This window comes from Pecten maximus, chromosome 7 (genome assembly GCF_902652985.1).
Source record: "Pecten maximus chromosome 7, xPecMax1.1, whole genome shotgun sequence".
Lineage (NCBI taxonomy): Eukaryota > Metazoa > Mollusca > Bivalvia > Pectinida > Pectinidae > Pecten > Pecten maximus.
The window spans coordinates 9,464,922-9,476,839 of NC_047021.1; the positions used below are offsets into that span (position 1 = coordinate 9,464,922).

The 11,918-nt window shown below is 32.6% G+C and overlaps 1 long non-coding RNA gene across 1 annotated transcript; it reads right to left on the reverse strand.

The window, feature by feature from the left end:
- Window positions 1-1,269: 1,269 nt before the first annotated feature.
- On the reverse strand, window positions 1,270-10,933 carry LOC117331532. Its single transcript, XR_004533571.1, has 3 exons — window positions 10,721-10,933; window positions 3,817-3,991; window positions 1,270-3,350 (listed from the first exon to the last, which is right to left on the reverse strand). It is a non-coding gene; the product is annotated as an uncharacterized LOC117331532 (long non-coding RNA).
- Window positions 10,934-11,918: the final 985 nt, after the last annotated feature.

The window sequence follows — 11,918 nt, forward strand, 5'->3', positions numbered from 1 at the left end:
TAATGGCAAGTTCGATGTTAACGTTATGGGCTGATAGCATATATTTTAAGGTAATGTAAATGCTTGTTACCAGAATATAAAGTTGTAGTACTATAATATAACAAGTTAAACCACTATATATGATAAGTTAAAGCACTTTAATATGATAAGTTAAGCTATTATAATATTTAATTAAACTGTTATATCATACGTTAGACCACTATAGCATGATAAGATAAAGTACGTTAATCCGATAAAATAAAGTACTATAATACGATAAGTAAACGTACTATAATACGATAAGATAAAGTACTATAATACGATAAGATAAAGTACTATAATACGATAAGATAAAGTACTATAATACGATAAAATAAAGTACTATAATCGGATGAGATAAGTTCTATAAAACGATAAAATAAAGTACTATAATACGATAAGATAAATTACAATAATCCGATAAGATTAAGTACTATAATACGATAAGATAACGTACTATACTACGATAAGATAAAGTACTATAATACGATAAGATAAAGTACTATAATACGATAAGATAAAGTACTATAATACGATAAAATAAAGTACTATAATACGATAAGATAAAGTACTGTAATACGATAAGATAAAGTACTATAATACGATAAGATCAAGTACTATAATACGATAAGATAAAGTACTATAATACGATAAGATAAAGTACCATAATAAGATAAGATAAAGTTCTATAATAAGATAAGATAAAGTACTATAATACGATAAGTAAAAGTACTATAATACGATAAGATAAAGTACTATAATACGATAAGATAAAGTACTATAATACGATAAGATAAAGTATTATAATACGATAAGATAAAGTATTATAATACGATAAGATAAAGTACTATAATACGATAAGATAAAATACTATAATACGATAAGATAAAGTACTATAATACGATAAGATAAAGTACTATAATCCGATAAGATAAAGTACTATAATACGATAAGATAAAGTATTATAATACGATAAGATAAAGTAATCTGATACGATAAGATAAAGTACTATAATACGATAAGATAAAGTACTATAATATGATAAGATAAAGTACTATAATACGATAAGATAAAGTACTATAATACGATAAGATAAAGTACTATAATACGATAAGATAAAGTACTATAATACGATAAGATAAAGTACTATAATACGATAAGGTAAAGTAGTATAATACGAAAAGTGAAAGTACTATAATATGATAAGTAAAGGTTTTATAATATAATCAGTTAATTAAAGATTAACTTGAATACATGTTTCATGATTTATTGTGAAATCAGTTTGTGTATAATACATATCTAGATAGATACCAAATGATTTATAAAACAAATACACCATGTGATCACTTTAACATTAACACAGCTAACTCTTTAAGACCGATAAGGTAGAGTTTTGGCACGAATTCCCAATTCACGGTCCATATTTTGATTACATGTGTCAAGGGAAGTAACCCTCCAAAAGAGAAAACTAGACAAGAGTACAGTTTTTATAATATAAATAATTAGTTTAGGATAAGGAGACATTTGCCTACATAAGCCATATAAATAAATATGGACGTAGTTGGGTTTGTAGGTGGGAATTTAAACCTGACCTAGTGTAAAACGTGAATAAAGGCTAGACCGATAGCCAGTATGAAGTCTAAAACGGTAATATAATAATCAATCTAGGCATGTCAGACTATAAACTCGAGCTTGGCTCGAGCTCCGATAATGTTGCTATCGGGATGAATTGATGCCAGCGTGTAGCGAAATTTAAGTACGATATAAAATAACAGTTTGAGAAATACATAATTTATCCCATTATTTTCAGACGTGTTACATTGTAGCTTCATTAACACTTTATTTAAAAGAACTTACGACCGATGTGAAATTGAAAAACAAAATATTGAAGTTATAGATAAAACATCATTTGCATCTGCAAATAATTTGGTATAGTGGAATTTATAATGATATAAAATGACTGTTAAGTGAGCAAGCTCTTTTGGAAACATATCTTTGAGTGGGCCAATTGCAGGTTTGGTAGGAAATAGAAATGCAGTGTATGTGCACCATAAATATTTATGAACCATAAACAATCGTCTTTCTGACTGAGTAGTCGTTCCGTACTTAACTAAATGTGTATGGAGTAGTCGTTATGTACCTAACTCAATGTGGACAAAGTAGTCGTTATGTACCTAACTCTATCTGGACGGAGTAGTCGTTATGTACCTAACTCTATCTGGACGGAGTAGTCGTTATGTACTTAACTCAATGTGTATGGAGTAGTCGTTCTGTACTTAACTTAATGTGGACGGAGTAGTCGTTATGTACCTAACTCTATCTGGACGGAGTTGTCGTTATGTACCTAACTCTATCTGGACGGAGTAGAAGTTATGTACCTAACTCTATCTGGACGGAGTTGTCGTTATGTACCTAACTCTATCTGGACGGAGTAGAAGTTATGTACTTAACTCAATGTGGACGGAGTAGTCGTTATGTACTTAACTCAATGTATTAAACTCAATGTGTACGGAGTAGTAGTTAATTATCTAACTCAATGTGGACGGAGTAGTAGTTTATTATCTAACTCAATGTGGACGAAGTAGTCGTTATGTACTTAACTCAATGTACATGGTAGAGTCGTTATGTATTAATTCAATGTTGAGGGAGAAGAAATTATGTACATAACTCAACGTAGATGGCTTGAAGAAGGCGTTATGTAGTTACTCAATGTGGATGAAGGAATCGTGTTATGTTTAACTCAATGTGGATGAAGGAATCGTGTTATGTTTAACTCAATGTGGATGAAGGAATCATTATATATTTAACTCAATGTGGAAGAAGTAGTTGTTTAAATATGTACTAAATTCTATGTTGTCAGAGTAGTCGTTATGTACTTATTCACTTGATCAGTGATGGTGGAGGGATTGTTTAATTACTTAACTCTATGTGGACGGAGTAGTTGTTATGTACTTAACTCAATGTGGACGGAGTAGTCGTTATGTACTGAACTCAATGTGGACGGAGTAGTCGTTATGTACTGAACTCAATGTGGACGGAGTAGTCGTTATGTACTCAAATCTATTTGGATGGAGTATAGTGGGAGTAGTTATGTATTTAACTCGATGTTGACGAACTTTAGGCACACATTCGACACACTTTTGATGAGGCAGCATCACAGGCGGGTAGTTTACTTCAGCCTGACGGAGTAGAGGTAACAGGAGAAGAGACAGGCCAAAAGTTGTCACATTTTGTTATAACGTGCTATTATGTATTGACAGTCTGGACAAACATGTAGAACGTCTTTTGTTTTTTTAAAGCAAAATGGCAGCAGGCAGCATCCGAGACACCATCTGAAAATAACATATTTTGAATAAACATTTCACGACCTCGTCAAAGAAATTATGACGTATATTTTACAATATCTCTATCCTTGATCTCAAAAACGTTCTTTATTATTTCGACTCGAATATGCTGTATTATTTATGTAAATACATATATACAGGAGTATTACGTTGAGAGAAAAGTTAGGTATATCACGTATTAGTAATAAATGTAGGTATGCCAGTCCTAACGCCGACATCTAGTCTACCGGCAAACAAATAAGGGCAAGGTTCTTTATTATCATTCTTTATACCTGCCATCTTTGAACATATTACACAGTATTTTCAATTATACTTAGATTTGTATTTGTGCAAGCATCTGGTCATTAACTTCGATTAAATGCTGATGAATATGTTTTCAAAATGATAAAAAAACACCGTTAGGTAAGAACCAGATTGTTGTATGATACGGCATAGCTATCACACATGTACATACCCTGACAGGGCCACAATGAAGCACAAACTCCAGGTGAGGTTTCCGCTGTCGTACTGAATCTTTGTCATGCACTCATTGCCACAGCCTGAACATATCGTATAGACTGTGACGTGTTCGAATATTTCAGACGGCTGATTCTCATTTGTCGTCTGATTCGTGGAGGTAGACGGAGCATCTTTAAAAATGACATTTATTATATATCAACACATATTTTCGTATTAAGGAAATTGATTTACATTGCTATACTCTATTTTCATATTCGAACAATGGTCGATTTGCTAAATACAACCAATACGACTGTGTCCTATTGGCGTGAAATTCACAGCCTCGGTAAATAAAAGACGTTTCAATCTATCCATTCTGGCTTCACCTATCAACCCTTAGGGGTCAGTCAGTTCATATATGTGTATACCATCAAATTGTCATCCAATAAAGATAATTCTAACCAATTTGTATTTTTCCAATGTCAGTTAAAGAAATAATGCTCAAAATTGCGATTTCCCGATATTAATGATAGTGGAGATGACCATCTCCCAAGGCATAAACGTGAGACACCAGGGTTATGAAATTACGAATTTTGAAAAAAAACAACACACATTTAGTCGCTTCCATTCAAGAAGAATATTTGATCCTATCATTTCTTGCATCCAAAAAAGAAAAGACAGGAACAGATTAGAGGAGATACCTAAAACAGGAAAGACAGGAACAGAGAACAGAATACATCCAAATAAGGGAAGACAGCATGAAAGAAGGGGAGGCATCCAAAAGGGAAAATATAAAGAAAGAAAAGATTGGAACAAGGAAGGGGAGACAACCTAATAAAGGAAAGACAGGAACAAAGAAGGAAAAAAAACCTAATAAAAGAAAGAAAGGATAGAGAAGAGGAGACATCAAAACCGAAAGGCAACAACGGAGAGGGAAGGACATCTAAATAAAGGAAATATAAGAAAAGAGGAGAAGAGGCATACAAATAAAGAAAAGGCAGGAACAGAGAAGGAGAGGCATCCAACGAAAGGAAAGACAAATTTACATCTATACATTACATACATATCGACATACCTACACAACCTACAACTGTACATTATATCGACATACCTACACAACCTACAACTCTACATTATATACATATCGACATACCTACACAACCTACAACTGTACATTATATACATATTGACATACCTACACAACATACAACTGTACATTATATACATATCGACATACCTACACAACCTACACCTCTACATTATATATACATACCTACACAACCTACAACTCTACATTATATACATATAGACATACCTACACATCATACAACTCTACATTATATACATATACCTACACAACCTACAACTGTACATTATATACATATCGATATACCTACACAACCTACAACTGTACATAATATAGACATACCTACACAACCTACAACTGTACATTAAATACATATCGATATACCTACACAACCTACAACTGTACATAATATAGACATACCTACACAACCTACAACTGTACATTATATACATATAGACATACCTACACAACATACAACTGTACATTATATAGACATACCTACACAACCTACAACTGTACATTATATAGACATACCTACACAACCTACAACTGTACATTATATAGACATACCTACACAACATACAACTGTACATTATATAGACATACCTACACAACCTACAACTGTACATTATATACATATCGACATACCTACACAACATACAACTGTACATTATATACATATCGATATACCTACACAACCTACAACTGTACATTATATAGACATACCTACACAACCTACAACTGTACATTATATACATATCGACATACCTACACAACCTACAACTGTACATTATATACATATCGACATACCTACACAACCTACAACTGTACATTATATAGACATACCTACACAACCTACAACTGTACATTATATAGACATACCTACACAACCTACAACTGTACATTATATAGACATACCTACACAACCTACAACTGTACATTATATAGACATACCTACACAACCTACAACTGTACATTATATAGACATACCTACACAACCTACAACTGTACATTATATAGACATACCTACACAACCTACAACTCTACATTATATAGACATACCTACACAACCTACAACTGTACATAATATACATATCGACATACCTACACAACATACAACTGTACATTATATAGACATACCTACACAACCTACAACTGTACATTATATACATATCGATATACCTACACAACCTACAACTGTACATTATATACATATCGATATACCTACACAACATACAACTGTACATTATATAGACATACCTACACAACCTACAACTGTACATTAAATAAATATAGACATACCTACACAACCTACAACTGTACATTATATAGACATACCTACACAACCTACAACTGTACATTACATACATATCGACATACCTACACAACCTACAACTGTATATTATATAGACATACCTACACAACCTACAACTGTACATTATATACATATCGACATACCTACACAACATACAACTGTACATTATATAGACATACCTACACAACCTACAACTGTACATTAAATAAATATAGACATACCTACAATACCTACAACTGTACATTATATAGACATACCTACACAACCTACAACTGTACATTATATACATATCGACATACCTACACAACATACAACTGTACATTATATACATATCGATATACCTACACAACCTACAACTGTACATAATATAGACATACCTACACAACCTACAACTGTACATTATATAGACATACCTACACAACCTACAACTGTACATAATATAGACATACCTACACAACCTACAACTGTACATAATATAGACATACCTACACAACCTACAACTGTACATTATATAGACATACCTACACAACCTACAACTGTACATTACATACATATCGACATACCTACACAACCTACAACTGTATATTATATAGACATACCTACACAACCTACAACTGTACATTATATACATATCGACATACCTACACAACATACAACTGTACATTATATAGACATACCTACACAACCTACAACTGTACATTAAATAAATATAGACATACCTACACAACCTACAACTGTACATTATATAGACATACCTACACAACCTACAACTGTACATTATATACATATCGACATACCTACACAACATACAACTGTACATTATATACATATCGATATACCTACACAACCTACAACTGTACATAATATAGACATACCTACACAACCTACAACTGTACATTATATAGACATACCTACACAACCTACAACTGTACATAATATAGACATACCTACACAACCTACAACTGTACATAATATAGACATACCTACACAACCTACAACTGTACATTATATAGACATACCTACACAACCTACAACTGTACATTATATACATATAGACATACCTACACAACATACAACTGTACATTATATAGACATACCTACACAACCTACAACTGTACAATATGTAGACATACCTACACAACCTACAACTGTACATTATATAGATATACCTACACAACCTACAACTGTACATTATATAGACATACCTACACAACCTACAACTCTACATTATATACATATCGATATACCTACACAACCTACAACTGTACATTATATAGACATACCTACACAACCTACAACTGTACATTATATACATATCGACATACCTACACAACCTACAACTGTACATTATATACATATCGACATACCTACACAACCTACAACTGTACGTTATATAGACATACCTACACAACCTACAACTGTACATTATATAGACATACCTACACAACCTACAACTGTACATTATATAGACATACCTACACAACCTACAACTCTACATTATATACATATCGACATACCTACACAACCTACAACTGTACATTATATAGACATACCTACACAACTACAACTGTACATTATATACATATCGACATACCTACACAACCTACACAACCTACAACTGTACATTATATAGACATATCTACACAACCTACAACTGTATATTATATAGACATACCTACACAACCTACAACTGTACATTATATAGACATACCTACACAACCTACAACTGTACATTATATAGACATACCTACACAACCTACAACTGTACATTATATAGACATACCTACACAACCTACAACTGTATATTATATAGACATACCTACACAACCTACAACTGTACATTATATAGACATACCTACACAACCTACAACTGTATATTATATACATATCGACATACCTACATAACCTACAACTGTACATTATATACATATCGACATACCTACACAACCTACAACTGTACATTATATAGACATACCTACACAACCTACAACTGTACATAATATACATATCGATATACCTACACAACCTACAACTGTACATTATATAGACATACCTACACAACCTACAACTGTACATAATATACATATCGATATACCTACACAACCTACAACTGTACATTATATAGACATACCTACAAAACCTACAACTGTATATTATATAGACATACCTACACAACCTACAACTGTACACAATATAGACATACCTACACAACCTACAACTGTACATTATATACATATCGACATACCTACACAACCTACAACTGTACATTATATACATATCGACATACCTACACAACCTACAACTGTACATTATATACATATCGACATACCTACACAACCTACAACTGTACATTAAATACATATCGATATACCTACACAACCTACAACTGTATATTATATAGACATACCTACACAACCTACAACTGTACATTATATAGACATACCTACACAACCTACAACTGTACATTATATAGACATACCTACACAACCTACAACTGTACATTATATACATATAGACATACCTACACAACCTACAACTGTACATTATATAGACATACCTACACAACCTACAACTGTACATTATATAGACATACCTACACAACCTACAACTGTACATTATATACATATAGACATACCTACACAACATACAACTGTACATTATATAGACATACCTACACAACCTACAACTGTACATTATATACATATCGATATACCTACACAACCTACAACTGTACATTATATAGACATACCTACACAACCTACAACTGTACATTATATAGACATACCTACACAACCTACAACTGTACATTATATACATATCGATATACCTACACAACATACAACTGTACATTATATAGACATACCTACACAACCTACAACTGTACAGTATATACATATAGACATACCTACACAACATACAACTGTACATTATATAGACATACCTACACAACCTACAACTGTACAGTATATACATATAGACATACCTACACAACCTACAACTGTACATTATATAGACATACCTACACAACCTACAACTGTACAGTATATACATATAGACATACCTACACAACCTACAACTGTACATTATATAGACATACCTACACAACCTACAACTGTACATTATATACATATCGACATACCTACACAACCTACAACTGTACATTATATAGACATACCTACACAACCTACAACTGTACATTATATACATATCGACATACCTACACAACCTACAACTGTACATTATATACATATCGATATACCTACACAACCTACAACTGTACATTATATACATATCGATATACCTACACAACATACAACTGTACATTATATAGACATACCTACACAACCTACAACTGTACATTATATAGACATACCTACACAACCTACAACTGTACATTATATACATATCGATATACCTACACAACCTACAACTGTACATTATATACATATCGATATACCTACACAACATACAACTGTACATTATATAGACATACCTACACAACATACAACTGTACATTATATAGACATACCTACACAACCTACAACTGTACATAATATACATATCGACATACCTACACAGCCTAAAACTGTACATAATATACATATAGACATACATACAAAAACCTTAATTCTATTGTAGCAGTGTAACCAATTTAATACGCCTAAATAAATAACGGACACAATCTAATATTACATGCAAAACTACAAAATCTACAGAACCACAGTATTTCAATACCTCGATGACCCGTTACCGTTATTGGACGGGTATATTCACAATGCTACACCCGATACCCAGTGTTCACCAAGGCTGATCGGTTACAGTCTGGTCATCTTGATCAGACAGTTATTGTTAAGCGTATCTATAAATCAAAATCCTTTTCTTAATCCAAATAATATTGTATTAAAATGATGAAAAATGTTATGAATTCTAAAGTAAAAAATCAGAAAAAGGAAATCATTTTTCAAATATATTTAAGTCAAAATTAGGTAAATGATGAACTAACTAGTCACAGTTACGAAGGATCTATTGAATTTCTAACTTCCTGGTTGTCACAACGAAAATATGTTTTGTTAGATTTTATTTTTTAAGTCTCTGTCCATTACGTGTGTGATCATGTCTGGTCGCAATGTTAAGTACATATCGATATTTTTAAACATATATTTATGCATATTAAATGTTCTCTTTGCTTCCGGATATTTCAAAATATTAAACTTGATAACACGGTGGACGCAATTCAAAATGTTATATTAGGAAGTGCACTAGGGAAACACAGCATTGCATTCGTAACCATAATCTTTCAAGATGAAAAAATAAAGAAAGCCATGACTAGGATAACTCTGAACTAGCTGGAAGGTGTCTACCAGTATCTTGTGAGGAGAAAATGGCATTACGCTGGGTAATTCATTTCTCAGGCTAGGTACGAATTAAACCATGATTTACGAGTTTCACAAGAGATTTTGAATGTAATTATTTGAATGGACAGTCCCCAGTAGTAGCCTATCAGGCTAGTAACCATACCTTCAGATGGCTGTGGTGGCTGTACGCTGTCACGTTTTGGTCTAGCCGCCATTATTTAGCTTCCGCGTACTTCCATAACAAGTCCCTCGTTGCAATAGTATTACTGGCCGTCTTACCTAATAAACACATGTATCGACACCTAGCGTCACTCGGCATGGTGTATTTAAACAATGTCGGCATTCAATATACCTGGCTCTACAAACTACTGACAAAAGACAAAGCTGTGTACAAGATAACACGCAAACAATTAAGTAAAGGAACCTAGTTCTGAATTCAGCTATGTTAGTTTTATCTGCGAGAGTGTTTTTTCACCTTCAACAAAACTATCGTTAACAGCTGATTAGTTATAATACATCTGTTACATGTCATTTAAAATAAGTGAATAATAACCCTGTGTGCACTAGCAAACACATTTTTCTGGTAGTGATAAAATACAGAAAACAAAAAACGTTGACATACAAAACAATAGGGTATAAACAAAAAAGTTACAAATTACCAAGCAAAAATGCTTTATATATCTTTATGCATGCACGTAAATGTTCATTATTGACAATTTCATATTTTGATTGTTTTATATGCTCTTGACATATGTACCATGGGCATACTGTTAGTCATAAATATACTTTTGATATCTCCATTGAGTATTTAATTGTCGTTACATATTACAGTAAAACCTAACCAGCAACTTCATTTGCCTTTTTTCATTTCAAAACTATTCTATTTAATCAAAATGATTTAACGGGAATTGAGCAATTATTTAAAAGAATACGAAAAAGAGAAAAATTCCGACGGCAGAGAGAACTACCCGTTGTAACGCGGTCCCCGACATTACTATACACTGTGATAGGGCTTATGTTGTTATGAAAAATGATTACAATTTTCGCCAATGCTTTCATGCTTACTGAATGTAAATATATAATGGTGTCGATCATAATTGGTTTTCATCAATGTGCATATCTCGAAATCTTATGTTGTTATTTTCCTGTCAGTAGTCGACAACTGGTCACGATAATCGTGATAATGGTAACATGTCCCTGAAAACAAAGGATTTATATAGCGGCATTACCCATTCCTTTCACTAAAGGATAGTCAGAAGTTTAATTTAAACATGTTAATTCATAGTGGTCGAGGTATACATTTCATATCGTCGATGACAAAATAAGAGAAAACATTCCGTTGGAGTTCCGTTTGCTGTCAA